At 40.1% G+C, this 24,697-nt stretch overlaps 1 long non-coding RNA gene across 12 annotated transcripts in view; it reads left to right on the top strand.

Moving 5' to 3' along the window:
* Positions 1-24,697, top strand: part of LOC306670509 — a 354,071-nt gene that overhangs the window by 151,734 nt on the left and 177,640 nt on the right. For 9 of the 12 annotated variants that reach the window (XR_013766404.1, XR_013766405.1, XR_013766409.1 and 6 more), the window contains 2 exons: positions 14,330-14,382; positions 22,398-22,565. The exons of 2 other annotated variants lie outside the window; for them this stretch is intronic. This is a non-coding gene — a long non-coding RNA (uncharacterized lncRNA). The remainder of the gene's footprint in view (positions 1-14,329; positions 14,383-22,397; positions 22,566-24,697) is intronic. One more of the 12 variants, XR_013766408.1, reaches the window with a different exon arrangement.

The raw sequence follows: 24,697 nt of genomic DNA, 5'->3' as shown, positions 1-24,697 counted from the left end.
ATAAAACTCAATAGGTGTGCTTTCAAAATTACAGCATAGAGGGGCTGGCATTATGGCTCAGTGGTAGAGTACTTGCCTATCATGTGTAAGGCACTTGTTCAACCCTCAGCACCACATTAAAAAAAAATAATAAAATTATAACCCAGAGTATAACCAGGATAGCAAGACCCACTTAGAAGGGGCAAGAATCAAATGAAGTCTAGTTGGTAAACAAAGAAAGGAAACCTAGAGTTGTTTCTGCAAAACTGGTTGAGTTGTGTGTCCTGAGGGGAACTGCTCTTCTTTCCCTGGAGTATCACTGTCTCCTAAGCCAACCAATGGGAGGTGAGAACTCCAGTTTCAACTCAACACTACTATGCATAGTTGTGGCCACAACTTGCCTTTTCTCTGCAGACTGGAATAAATTTCTCATTTTCTGTTCTTAATTAAATTTTATCTCATCTTTAAGTGTGGCTCAAATTCTCTTTTTGCTTCAACAAAACTCACTCCCAGTGTTTCCTTCCTTCTTTGAGCTTTTTGCTAAAGCCAAATGCTTTGATCATAAAGATGCTTTGATTTTTAATAAGTTGCTTGTCTTTACAACTGGAGAGTAAGTGTTTTGAGGGCAGCAGTCATGTTGTGTGGCTTCACTCATAAGCTTACCACAGTGAGGAACACATGAATAATGACTGTTCAATTCTAGTTGGTGGGATGATTAATTAATTCAGAAGCATGAAGGTCTCCAGATATTTCCAGTTTAGCATAGGATCGTTTATTTTTTTTTTTAATGTCAGATGTGATCGTTGAATAAAAGTGCTAGAAGCATCATGTATCATGAAGCTTCAGCTGTCTACCTAGGTATGGGATAAAATGTCTATTGGTGAATCAGTCAGAATCCAAGCAGGATAGAGAATTTAGAGTGAATTTGCTTCCTCATTGTATGGGAGCTCTTCTCATATGACTATCTTCTTCAGTGTCTCTTTGCTTGTTGACCACTTGGAACAGGGGCTTTGCCAGATCTATGTGATTACCTTAACCTGCTTTGCTAGTTCTATTACTGAGTCAACAACTACAGAGTGTGGAATGACTTGAACAGGGGTAGCTTTGGGAGCATTTAGGAGGCCCTGAGAAGTGAAATCACTTAATAACTTGTAGACATGGGATATACTAGGTATGTAAAAGTTTAATTATGATTCATAGCTACACATTGGAAGCCAGGGTGGACAACCAATGCAAAAACAGCCCAATCATGCATGTATATGATCGTGACTCACAGGACAGAAAGATGGGCCTGTGAATGTTTGGGTCCTGCTGTCAGAGATCTGAGGTTCAAACCCCGACATGCTTCAGCAGCCTTCAAAAATTCTCTCCCATTGGCAAGGTCCCAAGGTGGTTTAAGAGCTCTCTAAAATGACCATGACAGTTCTTCTCTTTGCAAGCATGAGGTCCTCATTCTTTCTGGTCATAGCATGGCTTTGCTAGTTGCTGTGTTGCTACCACATCTATTGATCATACGGTTCGCAACAGCTCTGCCTTGTTGGTCGAGTGTGGCCTTTTTGGGTTGACTTGAATGAGTGTTGTGAGTCTCTTCAATGCATGAAAAGGACAGCTTATGGTTTGGGTCCAGTCACTCAATGGGCACCTCATCCAAGAGACAGAGACAGCATAGTAAATGAAGGAAAGAATAAAACAAATATCTGCGGAGATCAGGATCAAATTAGTATATGGGTAGGAAACCAAGGAGCGAGGGATGAGCACAGTGTATCAGAAGGCGTATTATAGGCCTAGGATCCCATAGAGTTTCTAGATGCGGAATATATATTTGGCTTATAACTTCCTAGCATTTGGATGCATAATGAGTTCAGAATTCACTATGTTCACACCTATAAAGTAACTTTTAGAGAATACAGCTTTTCATAATACTGAGAGCAACAAGAAATGTTTCCTCATGGGTCTTGGTAGGAACACTGTGTCAGTGGATGGGGCCTTCAACAGCATCTTTGTGCCAGATTCCTTTTGTCCTTTAGTGCTAGATTATAATGTCCTTCAGCACCAAGCTGATGACTAGACAGCTTGCTAGTTCTCTTGCTGGATCCAAAGCTTAAATTTGAAATGTCTAGGGAAATTGACAGACTGTGTATTCTCTAGACACCTTTCCATTGATATTATTTTGGGTAAGTGCTTCCTGCTTGTCTTAACTCCCAAAAGACAGTGTATCAAGTGGTTAAGGATGCAGGCTTTGGAAGCAGACTGCCTCGGTTCAAGTCCCAGTTCTATTATTATGACCCTCGGTTTCTTTATCATGAAAAAAGGATAATACATAAGTCGAACAGATATTATGACTCTGAAATGAGATAATGGGTGTAGAGTGCTGAGCACTGAGAGAGCGCAAATAATCCAAACCATTGTTATTAGACCACAAACAGAGTGGCTCTACAGTCTCAGTGCCTTCCTGGGAGACACAGACATGGCTACTTTTTATTGGCCTTTTCTCTTTTTCTCTCAGAGGTAGGAAGACAGTTGAAGTGCCACAAAAGGCATTGACTCTTTCTGCTGACATCCAAATAGGGTCACTGGATGGAGCTCATGGCCTTGGCCTTTGATCCCTTTAGAGTGGACACTATCTCCATTTGGCACTCATGACAGGTGTTGAAAGGCTAGGTCTCTGTTCCTCCTTGCTGGAGAATTTTCAGACCTCAGTTCTTCATGCATTTTTCTACACAAAGTGCGGTCAACTCCTTTTACACTGAGAGCTCTGGCTAGTCTACATTGGGCTGCCTACATTCCTTAGGGAGGCCTCAGGAGGAAGTCTTCTATGGAAGCCTTCTTATTCACACTTCGGTAGACTGTTCTGGGCTGGACTTTGCACATTTGGCCCCCGTGCATTTCTTAATGAGTACAAATGCTTTCAGGACAGCCTCTCTCAATTTCTGCTTTTGCCACTGTGGGTTGCATTCATGCAGTGAGTGCAGGCAAATCAGCATAACATTTTTAATGGTTTGGATGTGAGATGTGCCCCAAAAGCTCATGTGTGAGACAATGCAAGAAGGTTCAGAGAAGAAATGATTGGATTACAAGAGCCTTAACTCAGTGAGTTAATCACCTAATGGGATTAGCTGAGTGGTAACTGGAGGCAGGTGGGGTGTGGCTGGAGGAAGTGATTCATTGGGGGCGTGGTTATGGGGGATATATTTTGTATCTAGAGAGTGATGTCTTTCTCTACTTTCTGATCATCATGTGAGCTGCTTCCCTCTCTCATACTCTTCTACCGTATGGACTGAGACCTCTGAGTTGGTGAGCCCTTAAATAAGAGCTCTACAGTTGTTCTGGTCATGTCTTTCAATCACAGAAATGAAAAAGCTGACTAAATATTGATCCTGTCTTTATTTAAAATTCAGATATTTGGTTCAAAACCGATGGATGTTTGCATCCATTTTCTTTTACTAAAATGTTATTTATCTCAATTATTAAATTTGTTGGCAGTTCTTAAGTTTTGCGTTTGAGGTTAATGTCTTGCTGTACTTGAGTCTTTGTCTTGAGTGCAGATTTAGTAATTTGTACTGACCTGACCCTTGAAGGCATTTGAATTCCAGAAGTTGTTCACAAATACAGATCTTGGGGCAAAATTTTTATCCAGCTGAGCAGAAATAAGAAAACAAAGGACAAATATTAAGTTTTTTTGTCAAGTCAATTTTAAATAACCAGATAGCATCTTACTCTTTTGAGTTAAAATACAATTTGTTTTTAAAATACTAGCATCTACAAAAATATTATTTATAATACACAAAGTAGTGATAGATGGTGTAGTTTTTTAAAGGTGTATTTGTTGGGCAAAATAAAAGTGCAGTGATTAAATTTAACAAGACTTAACCACTCCAAGTAATCCTACGTGTATGAGAACCTCAAAAAAGGAGCAGAAGCTGAAGTCTGGGGCACAGGGTGAGCCACTGGGAAGCGGGCTGAGAGGAATTGGGCACAGGGCAGGGATAACAGATGAATGATGGGTGACAGCCTCTGGCGTGTTTAACCAGGGATGGGCTCTCAAGGAGAGACAGGACTGAAGCAGGTGTCAGGAAGTGAAAACAGGTCAAACCCAGCGCAAATATTGAACTGCCGCGGGAGGTGGGGCTTGCGTGCACGTGCCCAGGGGCTCTAAGAATTCTGCCAGAGGCCTGCCTGTTTTCCAGCTGGCTTTCTTCCTGCTCTTTCTTCATGGTGCTTTAAATGCACTAAGCTACAACCCCAGACAGATTTTTTTTTTTTTTTTTTTTTTTTTTTTTTGAGGAGAAGAAATATATTTTCTCGTGTATCTAGTGAATTTATAAAGCTAAGAAAGATATGGATGCATTGAATATGAAACAATTCCTGGAAAGTTGGCGCTACAGGCCCCGTTAGATTCATTGAAAGCATTAACTTTACATAACAGGGAGCAGATAAATGGTCCTCACCAATGACAGTGATAGCCTGGGAATGCAGATAAATTCAAGAGAGAAATCCAAGGTTAATATTCCTATGAAATATCAGATGTTTGTCAGAATGTTTCCTATCTTTAAAAAAAACAAACTCGTGATTTTATTTTTCTTGTTGCCCATTATCATTTCTTGGAGTTGGAGATAGATTGAAGTTAGACGCAGAGGAATGGAGCCTCTGTGTTGGCTTTTTCAGAGACCGGTTCAGAGAATGAGCACAGAGTGGGGGAGGTCACACATATTCCCTCAGGCCTTGTCTTCTTTATCTGTAAAATGTTGAACTTCAGTAGATTTTTTAAAATCCCAAAGTGTTATATTATGTGTTCTTTCTTTCTTTTTCGATGCTCTAAATGGAACTCATATGCTCTCCCACTTCTTGGTGCCCCCTTTCCAGTTCAGAAAGCTGGCCTGGGTCAGAGCTCCCTGTAGGGAAAGTTCCTTCATTCTGGGTGTATTTACTGTGACATTTTTTATATTATTAAGTTCTTAGGGACTATAAGGCTAGTGAATTTAACTGAATCTTAATCGGCTACATCTGTAAGGCACTGTATTGTTATACCTATATTACAGTCTTGATGTTTTCTGGATGAAAGAATTAACTATTTATTTGTTAACCTGACTGTGAGTGACAAAGACTTCATGAAGTGGGGTTCACTTAGCAGGCAGTAGACAATGTCCTCTACCCTGCATCCTGTCCTCTGTGAACAATCTCTTCTACTTCATGGAGCAGGTGCCTGGAATTTCATTATTCATTCTGTTGCTTCAGGGATTTCCCTCTTCCAGCTGCCCTTTGACTAGAGGAGTCTGAATGTTTTTGTTTTGCTTCCTTTTATAGTCATGGTGGTCTTACTCAAGGCTGCATCCAAGCACATTTGCATGGTCCTCTTCTAGAATGCTCTTATTGTCTGGCCTGTCTGACCAGCACAACGCTGAGCAGGGAGGTAGCATCCCTGGGCCCTGAACATCAACTCTCAGACTATAGAAATTTTCTATTGAAAATCTTCAAAATTCCAAGGGCTGTAAAATTTTCAAATAAAAACACCTTTGAGAGTGACCATTCAAGGAGCTGCTGATTCTTTAATCTCCAAACAGAGACTTTTGGAGAACTGTATGGTCCTAGGATTTGACTAGGACCAGCCCTGTTGCTTTGTGAAAAGCAATGAAATTCATCAAATTGTGATCTTTCCTACCTTGAGCTGATACCTTAGAGAGAATTTTCAGCACTAACTTTATGTCACATTGCTGGTTTTGTTTTTTAAAGTAGCAAGCTATTTTAAGAACATATTTCCCCTCCACTCAGTCTTTTTCTGTGATAAGATGGGGGTGGAAAAAATAGTTACACTTGAACATACTCTTATTTCTTAGAGGCAGCTGGTTGCCAATTAAGCAGGAATACTGTAAAATAGCAGGTGGATATTTACCCACAAACAACAGGGAACTGAAGAGACAGAGAAGGGTGCCAGAAAAGAAGTTGCAGTTGTCAATAAAACAATGATTAGCAGCTTGGGTTGTTTTCATGCAGCGAGTTTATTCCCATATTTAGCCGAAATGTCCTGACCTGTCCTTTTCCAACTCTTCCTATTTTTGAAGTGGAATCACTTACTCCTCTGCTCATTCTTGCATTTACTCTGCATGCTGGGAATAGCTTGTGGGTTGGATGTTTTCATCCTGCGTTCATCCAAGGATACTTCTCTGACTGCTCTCTGACTCTGCAGTGGGGTTTGTCACTTCCACCCTGTGCTCCACCGACTCTGTGCTTATTTCTGTCACAGCACTGATCTTTACTAGTGATAATTATTTGCTTATGTGTCTCTCTCCCTGACTGTAGCTCTTCCAGGAAAGAGGACCTGGAAAAATGGAAGGTCCTCGACAAGTATTTGTTGGATGCACAAATCAATACAGGAATGAATGATGAAGAGCTGGTGTCCCTTTGTCAGCAGCTCCGGTTACCTTTCTAAGACATCTGTTTATCAGGCTGGGGACCACTGAAATTCGTTGCTAGGGTGTTTTCCCTGGTTCAGCAGTCAGATGAATGCTCTAACCTACTGTTTACAGTGAGGTTTTATTTTCAGCTCCTATGTGATATATTTGTTTGTTTTTCCACATTCATAATAGACTTTAATTTTTAGAGCAGCAAATTTGAGAGGAAGGAATAGAGTTTTCTCTAAAGTTTGTAAAGGTATTTTTTTTTTCTTTAAATATTTCACTGTACTCTCTTCTTGCTTGCCTGGTTTCTGAGAAGATGAATATAATTCTTACCTTTGTTCTTCTACAGGTAAGATGTGTTCTGAGCTCTGATTTCTTTCAGGATTTTTTTCTTTATATTTTATGTGGTTTGAATATAATATACCTAGGGTTATGAGTGTGTATGTTACAAGCATATATTCTCTAAGCTTCCTGGATCTGTGGTTTAATTTGAAGAAATTTTCAGTAATTATTGGTTCAAATATTTTTTCTGTTCCTTTCTCTTTTTCTTGTCCTTCTATAGTTCTATTATGCATATGTAATACCTTTGTGGTTTTCCCACAGTTCTTGAATATTTTACTCAGCTTTGTGTTTTCTTCTTCTGTTTAGTGTCAGAGGGACTGAGATATGTTAAAACTTAGAGATTCTTTTCTTGGCCATGTCTAGTCTCCTCATGAGTCCATTAAAGCTATTCTTCATTTCTGTTACAGAAATGAAGATCTCTAGCATTTATTTTTGTTTCTTTCTTAGGATTTCCATCTCTCTTCTCATAGTGTCTATCTGTTCTTGCCTGATGCCTACTCTATTAGCTCCTTCAGTGTATTAATAAGGAATTAGTGAAGCTGGTTTAAATTCCTGGTCTGATAACTCCAATATTCTGCCATATCTGAGACTGGTTATGATGCTTACACTGTCACTTCAAACTATGTGTTTTGCCTTTTTATATACTTTGTAATTTTTTTCTTTTTTCTTTTTTTTTTTATTTATTTATTTATTTATTTATTTTTATTGTAAACAAATGGGATACATGTTGTTTCTCTGTTTGTACATGGCGTAAAGGCATACCATTTGTGTAATCATAAATTTACATAGAGCAATGTTGTTTGATTCATTCTGTTATTTTTTTCCCTTCCCCCCACCCCTCCCACCCCTCTTTACCCTCTATACAGTAGTTCCTTCCTCCATACTTGCCCCCCTCCCTAACCCTAACTCTAACCCTTCCCTCCCCCCCATTATGTGTCAACCTCCACTTATTAGCGATATCATTCGTCCTTTGGCTTTTTGAGATTGGCTTATCTCACTTAGCATGATATTCTCCAATTTCATCCATTTGCCTGCAAATGTCATAATTTTATCATTCTTTATGGCTGAGTAATATTCCATAGTATATATATACCACAGTTTCTTTATCCACTCATCAATTGAAGGGCATCTAGGTTGGTTCCACAGTCTGGCTATTGTGAATTGAGCAGCTATGAACATTGATGTGGCTGTATTTCTGTAGTATGCAGATTTTAAGTCCTTTGGGTATAGGCCAAGGAGTGGGATAGCTGGGTCAAATGGTGGTTCCATTCCAAGTTTTCTAAGGAATCTCCACACTGTTTTCCATAGTGGCTGCACTAATTTGCAGCCCCACCAGCAGTGTATGAGTGTACCTTTCTCCCCACATCCTCGCCAACACCTGTTGTTGCTCGTATTCTTGATAATCGCCATTCTAATTGGGGTGAGATGGAATCTTAGGGTGGTTTTGATTTGCATTTCTCTTATTACTAGAGATGTTGAACATTTTTCCATATGTTTGTTGATTGCTTGTAGATCTTCTTCTGTGAAGTGTCTATTCATTTCCTTAGCCCATTTGTTGACTGGACTGTTTGAATTCTTGGAGTAGAGTTTTTTGAGTTCTTTATAGATTCTGGAGATTAGTGCTCTATCTGAAGTATGATTGGCAAAGATATTCTCCCACTCTGTAGGCTCTTTCTTCGCATTGCTGATAGTTTCCTTTGCTGAGAGAAAGCTTTTTAGTTTGAATCTATCCCAGTGGTTGATTCTAGCTTTTATTTCTTGTGCTATGGGAGTCCTGTTAAGGAAGTCTGGTCCTAGACCAACAAGGTGAAGATTTGGACCTACTTTTTCTTCTATAATCTGCAGGGTCTCTGGTCTGATTCCGAGGTCCTTAATCCATTTTGAGTTTAGTTTCGTGCATGGTGAGAGATATGGGTTTAGTTTCATTCTGTTGCATATGGATTTCCAATTCTCCCAGCACCATTTGTTGAAGAGGCTATCTTTTCTCCATTGCATATTTTTGGCCCCTTTGTCTAGTATGAGAAAATTGTATTTATTTGGGTTTGTGTCCGTGTCCTCTATTCTATACCATTGATCTACCTTTCTATTTTGGTACCAATACCATGCCGTTTTTGTTACTATTGCTTTGTAGTAGAGTTGAAGATCTGGTATTGCAATACCCCCTGTTTCACTCTTCCTGCTAAGGATTGCTTTAGCTATTCTGGGTTTCTTATTCTTCCAGATGAATTTCATAATTGCCTGCTCTATTTCTGTAAGGTACGTCATTGGGATTTTAATTGGAATTGCATTGAATTTGTATAGCACTTTAGGTAGTATGGCCATTTTGACAATATTAATTCTTCCTATCCAAGAACATGGAAGATCTTTCCATCTTCTAAGGTGTTCTTTAATTTCTTTCTTTAGTGTTGTATAGTTCTCATTGTAGAGGTCTTTCACCTCTTTTGTGAGATTGATTCCCAAGTATTTTATTTTTTTCGAGGCTATTGTGAATGGGGTAGTTTTCCTAATTTCTCTTTCTGAAGATTCATCACTTATGTATAAAAATGCGTTGGATTTATGGGCATTGATCTTGTAACCTGCTACTTTACTGAAATCACTTATGAGTTCTAAGAGTTTTCTGGTGGAATTTCCAGGTTCCTCTAAATATATAATCATGTCATCAGCGAACAGGGATAGTTTGAGTTCTTCTTTTCCAATTCGTATCCCTTTAATTTCTTTGGTTTGTCTAATTGCTCTGGCCAGAGTCTCAAGAACGATGTTGAATAGAAGTGGTGAAAGAGGGCATCCCTGCCTTGTTCCAGTTTTTAGGGGGAATGCTTTCAGTTTTTCACCATTTAGAATGATATTAGCCATGGGCTTAGCATAAATGGCCTTTACAATATTAAGGAATGTTCCCACTATCCCTATTTTTTCTAGTGTTTTGAGCATGAAGGGGTGCTGTATTTTATCAAATGCTTTTTCTGCATCTATTGAAATAATCATGTGATTCTTGACTTTAAGTCTATTAATATGGTGAATTACGTTTATTGATTTCCTGATGTTGAACCAACCTTGCATCCCTGGGATGAAACCCACTTGATCATGGTGCACTATCTTTTTAATATGTTTTTGTATGCGATTTGCTAAAATTTTGTTGAGAATTTTTGCGTCGATGTTCATTAAGGATATTGGTCTGAAATTTTCTTTCCTTGATGAGTCTCTGTCTGGTTTAGGTATCAGTGTGATATTGGCTTCATAGAATGAGTTTGGGAGGATTCCCTCCTCTTCTATTTTATGGAATACTTTGAGAAGTATTGGAATGAGCTCTTCTTTAAAGGTTTTGTAGAACTCGGCTGAGAACCCATCTGGTCCGGGACTTTTCTTTGTTGGTAGGCTTTTGATGACTTCTTCTATTTCAGTACTTGAAATTGGTCTATTTAAATTGTTTATGTCCTCCTCATTCAGTTTAGGCAATTCATATGTCTCTAGAAACCTGTTGATGTCTTCGAAATTTTCTATTTTGTTGGAGTATAGATTTTCAAAATAGCTTCTAATTATGTTTTGTATTTCCATCCTGTCTGTTGTGATATTTCCTTGTTCATTCCGAATTTTAGTGATTTGGGTTTTCTCTCGTCTTCTCTTTGTTAGTGTGGCTAAAGGTTTATCAATTTTGTTTATTTTTTCGAAGAACCAACTATTTATTTTGTCAATTTTTTGTATTGTTTCTTTTGTTTCAATTTCATTGATTTCAGCTCTGAGTTTAACTATTTCCTGTCTTCTACTACTTTTGGTGCTGTTCTGTTCTTCTTTTTCTAAGGCTTTGAGCTGTAGTGTTAGGTTGTTTATTTGTTGAGTTTTACTTCTTTTATTAAATGCGCTCCATGAAATAAATTTCCCTCTAAGTACTGCTTTCATAGTGTCCCAGAGATTTTGATATGATGTTTCTTTGTTCTCATTTACCTCTAAGAATTTTTTAATTTCCTTCCTAATATCTTCTGTTATCCATTCATCATATAATAGCATATTGTTTAATCTCCAGATGTTGGAATAGTTTCTGTGTTTTACTCTTTCATTTATTTCTAACTTCAATCCATTATGATCTGATAGAATACATGCTAGTGTCTCTATCTTCTTGTATTTGCTAACATTAGCTTTGTGGCATAATATATGGTCTATTTTAGAGAAGGATCCATGTGCTGCTGAGAAGAAAGTGTATTCACTCTTGGTTGGATGGAATATTCTATAAATGTCCGTTAAGTCTAAATTATTGATTGTGTTGTTGAGATCTATGGTTTCTTTGCTCAATTTTTGTCTGGAAGATCTGTCCAGTGGTGAGAGCGGCGTGTTAAAATCACCTAGTATTATTGTGTTGTGGTCTATTTGGTTTCTGAAATTGAGAAGGATTTGTTTGACATACATAGATGAGCCACTGTTTGGGGCATAGATGTTTATGATTGTTATATCTTGCTGATTTATGCTTCCCTTAAGCAGTATGAAATGACCTTCTTTATCCCTTCTGACTAACTTTGGCTTGAAGTCCACATTATCAGAAATGAGGATGGATACTCCAGCTTTTTTGCTGAGTCCATGTGCATGGTATGTTTTTCCCCATCCTTTCACCTTTAATCTATGGGTATCTTTTTCTATGAGGTGAGTCTCTTGCAGGCAACATATTGTTGGATCTTTCTTTTTAATCCAGTCTGCCAGTCTATGTCTTTTGATTGATGAATTCAGGCCATTAACATTCAGGGTTATTATAGAGAAATGATTTGGTTTCCCGGTCATTTGGTTCATTTTTAAAATTTTGTTTATTTATTTGTTTGACACAACTTGTTTCCTCCTTTATTTGACAATTCCTTTAGGATAATTCCTCCCTTTGCTGATTTGCTTCTTTGTTTTTCATCTCTTCCTCATGGAATATTTTGTTGAGAATGTTCTGTAATGCTGGCTTTCTTTTTGTAAATTCTTTTAGCTTTTGTTTATCATGGAAGGATTTTATTTCATCGTCAAATTTGAAGGTAAGTTTTGCTGGGTATAAGATTCTTGGTTGGCATCCATTTTCTTTCAGGGCTTGAAAAATGTTGTTCCAGGACCTTCTAGCTTTTAGGGTCTGGATTGAAAAATCTGCTGATATGCGTATTGGTTTCCCCCTGAATGTAATTTGGTTCTTTTCTCTCACAGCCTTTAAAATTCTGTCTTTATTTTGTATGTTAGGTATTTTCATTATAATGTGCCTTGGTGTGGGTCTGTTGTAATTTTGTGTATTTGGAGTCCTGTAAGCCTCTTGAACTTGATTTTCCATTTCATTCTTCAGATTTGGGAAATTTTCTGATATTATTTCATTGAATAGGTTGTTCATTCCTTTGGCTTGTTTCTCTAGGCCTTCCTCAATCCCAATAATTCTTAAATTTGGCCTTTTCATGATATCCCATAGTTCTTGTAGATTCTGTTCATGATTTCTTACCATCTTCTCTGTTTGTTCAGCTTTGTTTTCAAGGTTAAATATTTTGTCTTCAATGTCTGAGGTTCTGTCTTCCAGGTGTTCTATCCTATTGGATATGCTTTCTATGGAGTTCTTAATTTGGTTTATTGTTTCCTTCATGTCAAGGATTTCTGTTTGGTTTTTTTTCAATATCTCTAACTCTTTATTGAAATGATCTTTTGCTTCCTGTATTTGCTCTTTTAACTGTCGATTGGTGCGATCAATCAATGCTTGCATTTGCTCTTTCATCTCGTCATTCAATGCTTGCATTTGCTCTTTCATCTCCTCGTTTGCTTCTCTGATCATTTTAATTATGTATATTCTGAACTCCTTTTCTGTCATTTCTTCTGCCATGCTGTCATTGGGTTTTATTGATGTAACATCTAGATTTATTTGCAGCATTTTCTTTCCTTGTTTTCTCATGTTGTTCAGATATCAGTGGACCGCTGAGATATTGCAGATTTCCTCTGTTGATTTACAATGACCCTGAAGATTTCTATATATATCCCCTCTTAGCCTTCAGTAGGCTGAAGTCTTGGAGGAGGTTGATAATGCGGTGCTCCACAAGGAAGCTGCCTCTCTAGGAGTGGTGGCCTTCAGGTGGGGTATATTCCCTGCTAGTGGGCAGAGGTGCCTCCACTTGTTGACCAATGGTCATCCAAAGGGGACCTAGGCTGTGGGCTGAGGCAAGGCCTGTTTGGGCCTGAGTCTCTGGTTTTACCGTCCTTGTGGGAAACCTCACCCAGCAGGGAAGACTCACCCGGTGGGGAGGTCTCGCTGGTCAGTTTCCTCCTAGAGGTTCCCCTCAATTTACAGCTACTGCCTGGGCTGGGCTGCCTTCCTCTGCAAAGTTTCCAGGGGCCCGGCCCTACCTCCTGGGCCTGGGAGCCTCACCCTTCGCAGATGAATCTCCTTAGGCTGCCCCTCCTCAGAGAATTTGCCCATAGGCCTGGAACCTTCGCTCCGCCCTAAGCCTGTCTCTGTGCGGCTCTTCCACCCAGAAGCCTCCTAGATCCTGGGACCCTGTTCTGCACCTAATCGCCTGGCTGCGTGGCCCCTCCTCTGAGCAGCCACCTGTGGCCCCGAACAATCGCTCTGAGTCCCAGAGACCCGCCACAGGCCTCTTCCTCCAGACAGCCGCCCAGTATGCCGGTGCGGTCACTAGGAGTCCAAGAAACTCACTTCGTGCCTCCTCCTCCCACCAACCACCCGTAGCCCGGGGCAATCAATCACTCCGAGTCGAAGTGACCCTGCCCGTTCCTCCTCCTTCTCCAGATAACCCCCCGGGTGTTCAGGAGCAGTCCCTCTGAGTGGCTCTGAATCCACGTGACCCGCTGCACGGGTCCTCTGGGTAACCGCCCGGAGCTCTGGTGTGGTCCCTCAAGACCAAGCGTCCCACCACGCTTCTCCTCCAGGCAGCCCCCCTGTGTTCAGGAGCTGTCACTTTAAGACCAAACAACTCACCACTCGCCTTCTCCTCTGAGCAGCCGCCTGGAGCGCTAATGCAGTCACTGCGAGTCCAAAGGACCCGCCGCGCTCCTTCTCCTCCTTCTCCTACTCCTCCGGGCAGGCCCCGGGGTTCAGAAGTGGTCAGGGTCCAAACAGCTCGCCACGCAGCCCCTTCTCTGGCAACCGCCTGTAGTTCCCGTGTAGTCACCCGAATCCAAGCGGCCGCTCCTCTTCCTCCTCCTCGTCCTCAGGGCAGGCCCCGGTGTTCAGAAGCGTCGTTCTGATTCCAAATAGCTCGCCGCGCGGCTTCTCCTCTGGCGACCGCCTGCAGCTCTGGCGCAGTCTCCCCGAATCCAAGTGGCCACGCTCCTCTCCTCCTCCTCAGGGCAGGCCCCGGTGTCCTGAGTCCACACAGTTCTCCCCGCCACTCCTCCCCCGGGCAGCCGCCGGAGCCCCAGTGGCTGCTCCGAGTTCCAGCGCTGTGCCGAGCAGCCTCCTCTATCTGTAATTTTTTTCTTGATAGGCAGATATGATGTACTGGAACTGCTATAAATTGACCTTTGGTAATGTGGTGATAAGGCATGGCAGAGGGAAAGAGTTCTACAATCTTTGCTTAGGTGACCTCTATTATTGAGTTGGAGCTGCTGGACTGTGAATTTCACAAGTGCTTCCCAGTCGTATTGATGATTTCTTTTCCTTTTAGGTGCAACAGGATGGCTTAAGGGAACTGGAGTTGAGTATTTACCTGCCCCCCAGGTAAGTTAGAGTTTAATGAAACTCCATCAGGTTAGGGTATCATTAAATAGTTTCTTCTAAAAAGCAGACTTTTAGAGAAGAAGAAAATTCTCTGGTGTCTTAAAAAATGGTTCCTTCTCCCATCTTTCTTCTGGAAACACTAGGGGGTTTTTCTCTGATGTTTGTTGAGAGAACCAGGTTGACTAGGTCCTAGAGGTAAAACTCACTAAAGTGTGGGGCTTCCTAAGCCTGGGTGCCCTGGAGTTTCTATCTCTCAGACTTGTCTACAACTGGGCCTTCAGCAATCTGTAGGTTACAGTTGAGGTTTCCTTACACTAGTACTGCTTCCTGTAGAGGGTTCTGCCCTTGGTCTTTAGCTCTGGTAAGTTGTAATTCTCTTTCTTCACCTGCCCTGTTTCTAATTTTGGGCCAGTGGTTTGCCCTCTGACCTCACTTCTCTAGCAAATCTAAGAAGAATTGTTGATTTTTCAAAATTTTACATCTTTGTGCTTGTTTGGATGGATGACGGCTCTACGTTAGACTGGAAATGCTGAAAAGGTGATTGTATAGCCCTTTTCACAAGGTAGGGTAGAGTTAATTTCCTCCTCCCATTAGCAATTCATGGTGCATGGCCTGCTGGTTTGTCATAGCCACAGACTTTGGTGAGCCCCAGCCACATCTGCAATGTGACTTTGGCAGAAGCTTTTTAATCCGAACTCTTCATCTTGGGGAGAACTTGTGCTGCTGGGCTGTGAAGGAGGCAGGTAACTTTTGGGGGAAAGGAAGAGTTACCTTTTCCAGTTAGGCCCAAGGAAGTTTGAAGCTCATTACTAATGTAGCCCCTAATGCCTGACAGGAACTTATTAAATATTTTAGGATGAGTGAATGATTGGATGCAGTCCAGTGTCAACAACTTACCTCATCTTACCCAGAGTAAAATTTCATTCTCCTTCCACATACCCTCAGGCTTCATGGGTTTAGCTTTTTCTGACTTGGTTGCTATTGTTGCCAGTTTCCTGTTTGTTCTGGGATAGTATGGTTTGCAATGTGGAGTCACATGGTTAATGATATTGAAGGGTAGAGAGGTAGTTGGGGAGGGACCTGATATAACCATGTGTTATGATTTGCATATAAGGTGTCCCCTAAAAGCTCTTTCGTTAATACAGGTGGTGAAAGGATTAGATTATAAGAGCTGTAACCTCATCAGTCCATTCTTGTTTGAATGGACCCAACAAGTGGTAACTGTAGGCAGGTGGGCATGGCTGGAGGAGGCTGGTCACTAGGTATATGTCCTGGAAAGGCTCATTTTTCCAACGGCCCCTTCCCTTCTCTCTGCTTCTCAGTCACCATAAACTGAGCAACTTCCTTTCCCATGACTTTTTGCCACGATATTCTGCTTTGTCTCTCTGGTCCAGAACAATGGAGTTGGTTAACCATGAACTGAGACCACTAACATCATGAGCCCCAAATAAACTTTTCCTACTCTAAGTTGGTCTTATCAGGTACTTTTGTCACAGCAACAAAAAGCTGACTAATATGGAAATTGATACCAAGAAGTGGGGTCATTGCTATGACTAATGCAATCACATGGTTCAGATGCCTTTGGAATAGGAAGAGTTTGGAAAAGTTTGGAGATGCAGGCTGGAGAAATCCTAGAATACTACAAGAGATCTTAATGGGTGATTTCGATGGGATATCAGATCAGTACGCTGATAGGAATGGAGACAGTAAGGACTGCACTCTTGAGGTTTCAGAGAACTGTAGAGCTCTCTTGGGAATTGGACTAGAGGCCATTCTTGTTATATTATGGCAAAGGACTTGTTTACATTCTGCCTATGTCCTGAGGCTTTTGGTGAGACTGAATTTAAAGGTGTTGGGATGATTAGACTGGTGGAGACATTTCAAGACTGCACAGTATTCAGGTGACAGCACGAATATTGCTGACACCTTTTGATCAGGTTTACTGTTAGAATCAGGAGGAGAGATTAGAGCATAAGGATTTTAAAAACTTGCAGTTTGACCAGAAAATTGATACCAAGGAAGGTGTGGTCATTGAGGATATTACTACCACTAAAGAGAAGTTGAGGCAGGTGGGAAAATCAGCAAGGTCTTACTCATTTCAGACCCTAGGGTAAAGAAGTGAAAACTCATTTAAGAGACTTTGGGGGCACCCTATTTTCATAGGGGTGTTTAGCAACTGTTTTCCTAGGATCCATTTCACCATACTCAGTTTCCCAGGCACTCAGAATCTACCATAAACATTTTCCAAGGAGACCCCATTATTACTTGAGCAGGCAGCGAATCTTGGGTTCATCCACTTGGTGCTGATTCTGCAGAGATTCAGAATGCTGAGGTGATGGAGGCTTCCACCAAGATTTCAAAGGAAGGTCTGGGAGGCCAGACAAGGTATGGTAGAGTTGTAGCTGTTGTGGGCTGCTCCTGAGAGGGTGATACATGAAGTTGTGAAGTCGAAGTCAAAATCAAAGCTGGAATGGAGATCCCCCTGGATTAAGAGATACCAGTAACTTTTAACTTCTGTTGAGGAAAGCTGCTGATTATGGACAATACCAGCCTAAAACAGACCATATGAGCTGATACTAGTAAGATCAAAAGGACAGGGCTTCCCAAATCCTTTGGAGATCATATCTTGCCACTGTATGCCCCAGATATCAGAGGAGAAGGTGCAGAGAACGTTTGCCCAACTAGGTTTCAGTCTTGTTTTGGTCCCATCCCTTCTCTCTAAGTCTCTATTCCTCCCTTTTGGAATAAGAATGTTTATTCCATGTCATTGTATATTGGATATATTTAATTTTCTTTTAATCTTTGTAAGGGTTGACAGCTAAGAGTTCGCCTTGAGTCTCAGAGGAGACATTGGACTTAGACTTTTGGGCAGTGATGGAACTGTTAGACTATGGGGACTCTTGGAGATGGACTAAATGTGTTTTTTCATTGTGTAACTGACATGCGCTTTTGGGGTTCAGGGACAAAATAAAAACCATGAGGAGGTGACCCCCCCAAACTCCTGTTAATGCAGGAGGTGAACTGATTAGATTATGAGAACTGTAACCTAATCAATACATCTTAGTTTGATTGGACTAACTGGGTGTAGGCAGGCAGGCATGGGGGAGGAGGTTGGTCACTGGGGGTACTCCTTGATAGGGGCCTCATCTTCTCTGAGGCCCTTTCCCTGTCTCTCTCTGCTGAACAGCTATCCTCCACCAGGTCCTTCTGCCATGATGTTCTGCTTCACCTCAGGCCCAGAGCAATGGAGTCAGCAAGCTATGGACTGAAAACCTTAAAATCATGACCCCCCAATGAACTTTTCCTCTTCTAATCTGGTGACAAAATGCTGACTAACATACTAATACAGGACAAAAGGCTAGTGTACCATGCAATTTCCCCTAGACCATATCCCTTGAGGATTTCTCTTGAACTCCTGTCTGGATCAGTCAACTTTGGAGCAAGTTAACTTCAGGTCTTTGATTGAGTTTAGACAGTGGGTGATGCCAAGAGTTGACTGTTCTTTTGTTTGGTGTTTCCCTTTAATAAGTGTAATATGCAGGTAAGTAGAGAACACAGGAAAAATCACTAACACCAGGCAAGCTTGTCCTGGCTCCCAGGATGCTTAGATTTGGAACCACTCTTCTGCTTAGAATTCTATTTTTTATGGAAAACTTCTTCAAATCTGAGTGCCAGCTGATTGTTTCCCTTCAAATCCAGTGTCTACTAATTGTTTTAAAGTCAAGTTTTAGGAGTTTTTGTGAAACGTGATACTTTTTAAAGGGAAAATCTCTTCATTGTTTGATGAGAATAGTTAGTGTTAAGCCCTGAAGACCATTAAGGAGAGAGAAAATTGTGATTTAGGACTAATAAGCATGCAGATTTTCTCACAAGGTTGATTTTTTTGTTGACTGATTGGCTCATTTATTGAGTACCTATGCTTAAAGTACTAGTCAGTAAATGAGGATATGGAGAAAGTTGGACTTGGGCTTAGCCTCCAAGGAGCTTATTGTTTAGTATAGCAGTTGAGGCATAGATGTAAATGGCTATCTTGCATGACAGTTCGTAGCAAGGAGCAGTGACACAGGTGTAAAGTCCACACAGAGTTAAAGGCTCTCTGTTGGGGAGAACTGGGATAGAAGATGTGGACCTTGAAGGATGGAGAGAAAAGGTGCGAATGTTATTCCATGGACAAAATGTGAAAAGTAAGAATTCATGTTTTTATTTTGCTGAAGTATAGAATGCTTGACAAAGGGAGAGGGAAGAAGAAGAAGAAGAAGGAGAAGAAGGAGGAGGAGAAGGGGAAAGGAAGAGGAAGAAAGGAGAAGGAAAAGAAGGAGGAGGAGGAGGAGGAAAAAAAAAAGGTACCTGACATTTAGGGACTTGGAACCAGAACTACTAGATTGAGTCACCTCAAAGTCTACTCTATTTCTGTCTTTCCTGTTATATAAGAAAATAAGTTTCCTTCTGTTTAGGCCAGTTTAAGTTGGGGTTTTGGTTATTTCTTACAGAGATTACCCTAAGTGAAGATAATATTTTATTGGTAAGAGAGGTTGGAGCCAGATTGTTGAGAAATTGAGGCAATATTTTAAAGGCATGTGGAACCATAGAAGATTTTTCAACTAAAGAGTAAAGTGATTAAAACTTTAAGGAGATTCATCAGGCATATGCATGCAGGATGGTTAATGATTTGAATGGACTAACTGGGTGGTAACTGTAGGCAAGTAGATGATTGCTGGAGGAAGTAGGTCACTGGACACATGTCTTTGGGGTTTTTATTTCCTCCTCCCTCTTTCTCTCTGTGTCCAAGTTATTATGAACTAAACATCTTTTCTCTACCATGTCCTTCCACTGTGTTCTTCTGCATCACCTTAGGCTCAGAGTAATAGAGTAGGCAAACCATGGACTGAGACCTCTCAACCTGTGAGCTCAAAATAAACTTTCCCTCTTCTAAATTATTATTTTTTGGTCAGGTACTTTAGTCACAGTTAAGAAAGCTTACTAACACAAAAATTGGTATCATGAATGGGGTTGTTGCTATGACTAACCTCACCATGTGGTTTAGAAATCTTTGGATCTGGTTTGTGGGAGAAATTTGGAAAAATTTGGAGATACAGTCTAAAAAAGCTTTAAAATATTGTAATCAGAACTTAATAGGTGATTTAGGGGGGAATCTTAAAGACCAAAGTGCTGATAGGAATGCAGACAGTAAAGATTGTACTCATGAGGCTTCAGAGGAGTACTGTGGCTCTCTTGGGAAGTGAACTAGAGGCCATTCATGTTATATCATGCCAAAGAACTTGTCTACATTTTACTCACATCCTGAAACTTTGTATGAGGTCATTCTTAAAAGCGATAGAGTAATTAAGCTGGTGGAGAAAATTTCAAGACATTCAGGCAGTGGCATGGGTATTGCTAATGGTTTTTATTGAGGTTTACTATGAAAAAATCAGGAGCAGAAAACAGAGAGAAAACACTTTAACAACTTGCAGTTTGGCCAGCACATATAAAATTGGGGCCAAGAAAGTTGTAGTTATCAAAGAGACTTCTGCACTAAAGAGAAGCCAAGTACTTTGCACAAGTTACAATAGAAAAAAATGGCTTAAGTGCATCTCATAAATTAGTAAGACCATACACCTTGCAGGCTGAAGGGTGTAAAAGTAAAAACTCATTTAGAAGACTTTGGGGCATCCTCTTTTACTAGGAAGGCTAAAGAATTGTTTCCCCAGGATTCATTTTACCACACTCAGCTGCCAGGCACTCAACAGCTGCTGCAGCCATAGTTCAAGGAGGCCTGGCTATTTCTTAAACTGGTGGCAGACCTTGACATCATTCATGTGGTGCTGGTATTACAAAAAAATCTGGATGATAGAGTTAGGGGGGATCATGGAAGTTTCCATTGAGATTTCAAAGAAAGGCCTAGAAGACCAGGCAAAGTGTAGCAGGGTCAAATTTCCCATGGATAGCCTATGAAAAGGTGATGCATAAAGACAAAAACAAAATAAAAACCAAGGTTAAAGTGGAGTTACCAGGATTAAGAGATGCCAGTAACATGAGATATCTGCTAAGGAAAGCTGCTGGCTGTGGACAGAACCTCAGAGAGAGGTCATGTGGGCCTAACACATTTGGAGATCACATCTCACTATCATGTGCCTTAGATGCTGGTTGTGGTGCCCACCTGGATTTTAGTCTTACTTTAGCCCCATCGCTTCTTTCTATGTTCCTATTTCCCCCTTCTGGAATGGAAATATTTACTTTGTGCCACTATATATTTAAAGGTATATAACTTACTCTTAATCTTTACATGGTTTCATAGCCAAGAATTTACCTTGAGGCTCAGAGGAGACTTTGGATGTGGATTTTGGGGACAATGCTAGAACTGTTGACTATGGGGACATAAGAGATGGCTGAATACATTGTAAGATGGGCATGAGTTTTGGGAGGCCAGGGACAGAATGTTATAGTTTAGATGTAATGTATCCCCCCAAAACTGTTTTAGTGCAAGAGGTAAAATTAGTGGATTATGAGAACTGTAACCTAACTAGTGGGTTAATACATTTCCTGGATTAATAGTTTAAATGGATAAGCTGGGTGGTAACTATAGGCAGATGGAGTATGACTAAATGAAGTAGGTTGCTGGAGGTATGTCTTTGGGGTTTATATTTTAACTCTTTGTCGCTCTTAATCTCTGCTTCCTGGCTACCATGAACTAAATAGTTCTTCTGTACCACACCCTTCCACCATGATATTCTGCCTCACCTCAGGCCCAAAACAATAAAGTTAGTTGAACATGTATTTAGATTTCTAAAACTATAAACCCGAAATAAACTTTCTTTCCTCCAAGTTGTTCTTGTTAGGCATTTTAGTCACAGTGACAAAAAGCTGACTAACACACAAACACTCGTGAGATAATAGGAGATGTAAACACATAGTAAACACTAATAAATTTAGTTGTGTTTGTAGTTGCAACCTATTTTAATTACCAAGAAGCTTGAAATGAGACATTGAACATCTGTTTCCTTAGGAGACACAAGGTCTATTGTATCTATGGCCTATCTAGGTTGGTGATTTTCTTTCTGCATCAGATTCCAATTTGGTAGGCACTGAGGAAACAAACATTTCATATCTGATTTTAAAAGGGAAAATTAGAGAAATTGGCAATAATAAAGATGCTTTTTGGAGTAGGTAAAACTCAAAACTCCTTGATCTTAATTTATTCTTGAATCACAGATATAACATGAGAAAAAGAAATCCTTGAGATTAAAGAACAGAATTGAACTAATGAAACTGAAGTTTGGAAATCATAAAGAGTGACAATTCAAAAGAGAAATGTTGAGTTTTGATAGTATCTGTGTATATTCTCTGTGGTTTGTGTTGAAAACTAAGATGATACCTTCCCTTATGTTTGTTTTAATCACATTTTAACTTAACAAAGTATAAAATAACATTTTCTATTCAAATCTGAGAAGGCCTAGGGTTAGGATGTTTTCTGCCTGGGCCTTCGGGAATTTCCCCAACATTGTTTATGTCTTGGCCTAGTCCCTCCTACCAAGGACCTATGTTTACCCAGTCTTGCATTATATTTAAACTTTTTGTTTTGAAATAATTTTACATTTACAGAAAAATTATAAAATGGTGATAACAGTTCCTATATTTTTTCACCTAATTTTTTCTACTGTTAATATCTTACTAACCATAGAACAATTATAAAAACCAAGAAATGAATATTAGAACAATGCTATTATGCTAAACTATTGATTTTATTTGGATTTCCCCCCGTTTCTCCACAAGTTCCTTTAGTTATTCCAGGAATCAACATTACACTTGGTTGTCATGGTCCTCAGTCTCTGCCCATATGTGAGTACTCCCTGGCTTTTCCTTTTCTCTCGTGACCTTGTCACTCTTAAAGAGCAGTAGTGAGGTATTTTAGAGACTGTCTCTCAGTTTAGATTTGTGTGATGTCTTCTCATATTTTGACTAAAGTCCTGCCCGTTTGGCAAGAATATCACAGAAGTGACATGTGTTTCTTATGCCAGGCATTTGATCAGGGGTCCATGATGTTGATGTGGCTCATTGCTGGTGAACTTCTTCTTGATAACTTCATTAAGATGCTGTCCATCAGGCATCTGTCTTTCCCTTGGCCACAAATAAAGGAGAGATACTCTGACATGAAAATATTCTCCCTCTCTTCTGAGCATTCACAGGTAAATCTCTAGCATTCACCCTCCTTTGAGCATCCATAGGTAAATCTTCCCAATGTGGTGTTATCCCTGAGGTGTTCTGATGGTCATTTTTCTATTTTCCTCACTCCTTCGCCATTGTTTATTTTCTTGTTTGGTGCTGGGAATTGAACCCAGGGCTTTGTGCTTGCTAAATATATGCTGTACTACTAAGTCTCTACATTATTAATTGGAATTCTTTTGCAGGGGACAGTCCTGAGTTTTGATAATAATTGCTTGATAAAAATTTTTATTGTCTTCCCAAGGAACAATTATACTTTATAAAGGACACTTCCATGAAATTGTTTTTTGTTGATTAAAAATGCAATACATACCCAATAACAAAAGGCCAAAATTAAGAGGTTTAAAAACATCCGTCTCTAACAGCCATCTTAGTATATTAGAATCTATCTTTGCACATGTTTCTATGAATTTATATACACATATAAACAAAAAGCAGATCATGATATGCATGCTAGTTTGTAAATTTCTTCTTTCCCTTAGCAGTGTATTGTGAGCAGTTTTCCATGCAATAGGTACATTTCCATAACATCATTATTAAGGCCCAGTTGCCATTTCATGGAAGTATTATGATTTGTTTGGTGAATCATTTATTTTGGTTTTATTTTAGACTTTTGTTTTTATAGTAGTGTTATGACCAAACTTGGACCATCATCTTTATACAAAATGTAGGAATCAAGAACAGCAGTGATATTTATCACATTTACATATCTTGCTGGACTTACTGCTACACATTCACATGCTCAGTCTCATTTTATCCTCATGATAGTCTTGTGAGGTGGGCAGTACTATTATTCATATTTTACATATAAAATATTAACATTCATTTTCAGTAACTTGTGCAGTTTCATTCAGCTAATTGATGAAATCCAGACATGTACGCAGATTCTTTTGTTGTTAAGGACTGGTTTATAACCACTAGGCTAAGAGCCTAATGATCTTCTTAATTACTGCCTCAAGCAAAACTGTAAAACTGGAATCTCTGAAAAAAAGACATCTTAGTCTGTTTTGTGTAACTATAATGAAATACCTGTGTCTGGCTACTTTACAAAGTTAGAGGCCTATTTCATTCACAATTTCGCAGGCTGAAAGTTGAAGAGCAGCCTGCCCCATCTGGTTGGTCTCTGTTAACAGCCTTTGGTGGTATCATAATGTGATGAATGACATCACATGAAGGGAGCCTGTGTGAGAGGAACCACACAGCAAGACAGGAAGCAAAAGAGAAGCGAGGGATGAGGTTTGCTCTTTTATAGCAGCTCACTTCAGGGTAATGAATCTACTCCTAGGAGACCTAACCCACTTGGAGAGACCAGCATTAGTCTCTTTTCTAGAGAGGTCAAGGCCCAATCACCTCCTACAAGGTCCCGCCTCTTAAAGGTCCTACCTCCTTTAATACCATTATATTGGGGACCAAGCTTCCTGCATATGAAACACTGGGGGACAAACCATATCCAAACCACAGCAGGAGGCAGGCACATTTTAAGATTTGTGGACATATATAAAACCACCTTCCAGAAAAGCAGATCAAGTGTATGTTCTACTCCCAATGTCAGGTGGGAGATAGATGTGCTGGTTTCCAGAACAAATGCTAATCCTGAGTATTCTAATTCTACAAAACGTCTCTCTGTTAAGGAAGGTATTTGAAAGGGATTTTAAAAAATTTTATTTACTTATTTATTTATTTAACATAGAGGAGAATCTGGTGTGGCTCTTTTTGGCTTCCTGAACTCCTCTTGGCTCCCTGATACAGAATTTCAAATCTCTAGGGAGTAGAGCACAAAGAAGAGAGTTGCTAAAGAAGTGAATGGCTGAAGGAATTCTGTCTGCTGATGGCCTGGGCTTTGCTGCTTCCCACAGCAGCGTCTCTGGTGGGGGATCCAGGGAACAGCAGCCTCTGGTCCCACCCAGGCCTCCTTGAAAGGAGGGACCCTGCCTGATTTTGCAGGAGAGAGTAAACAAAAGCCTGGGGTGATTTGACTTTTTTTGATCACAGTCAGATGTGCAAAACTTGAAATCTTTATCTTCTTACAATAAATGTGATTTCTGACTCAGCAGAAAGTTTTGAATTTAGTCATTTCCAGGTAAATGCAATCCGC

This window comes from Sciurus vulgaris (assembly GCF_902686455.1).
Source record: "Sciurus vulgaris genome assembly, chromosome: 10".
In the NCBI taxonomy this organism is placed as follows: Eukaryota; Metazoa; Chordata; class Mammalia; order Rodentia; family Sciuridae; genus Sciurus; species Sciurus vulgaris.
This window is presented reverse-complemented; position numbering and strand designations above follow the sequence as displayed.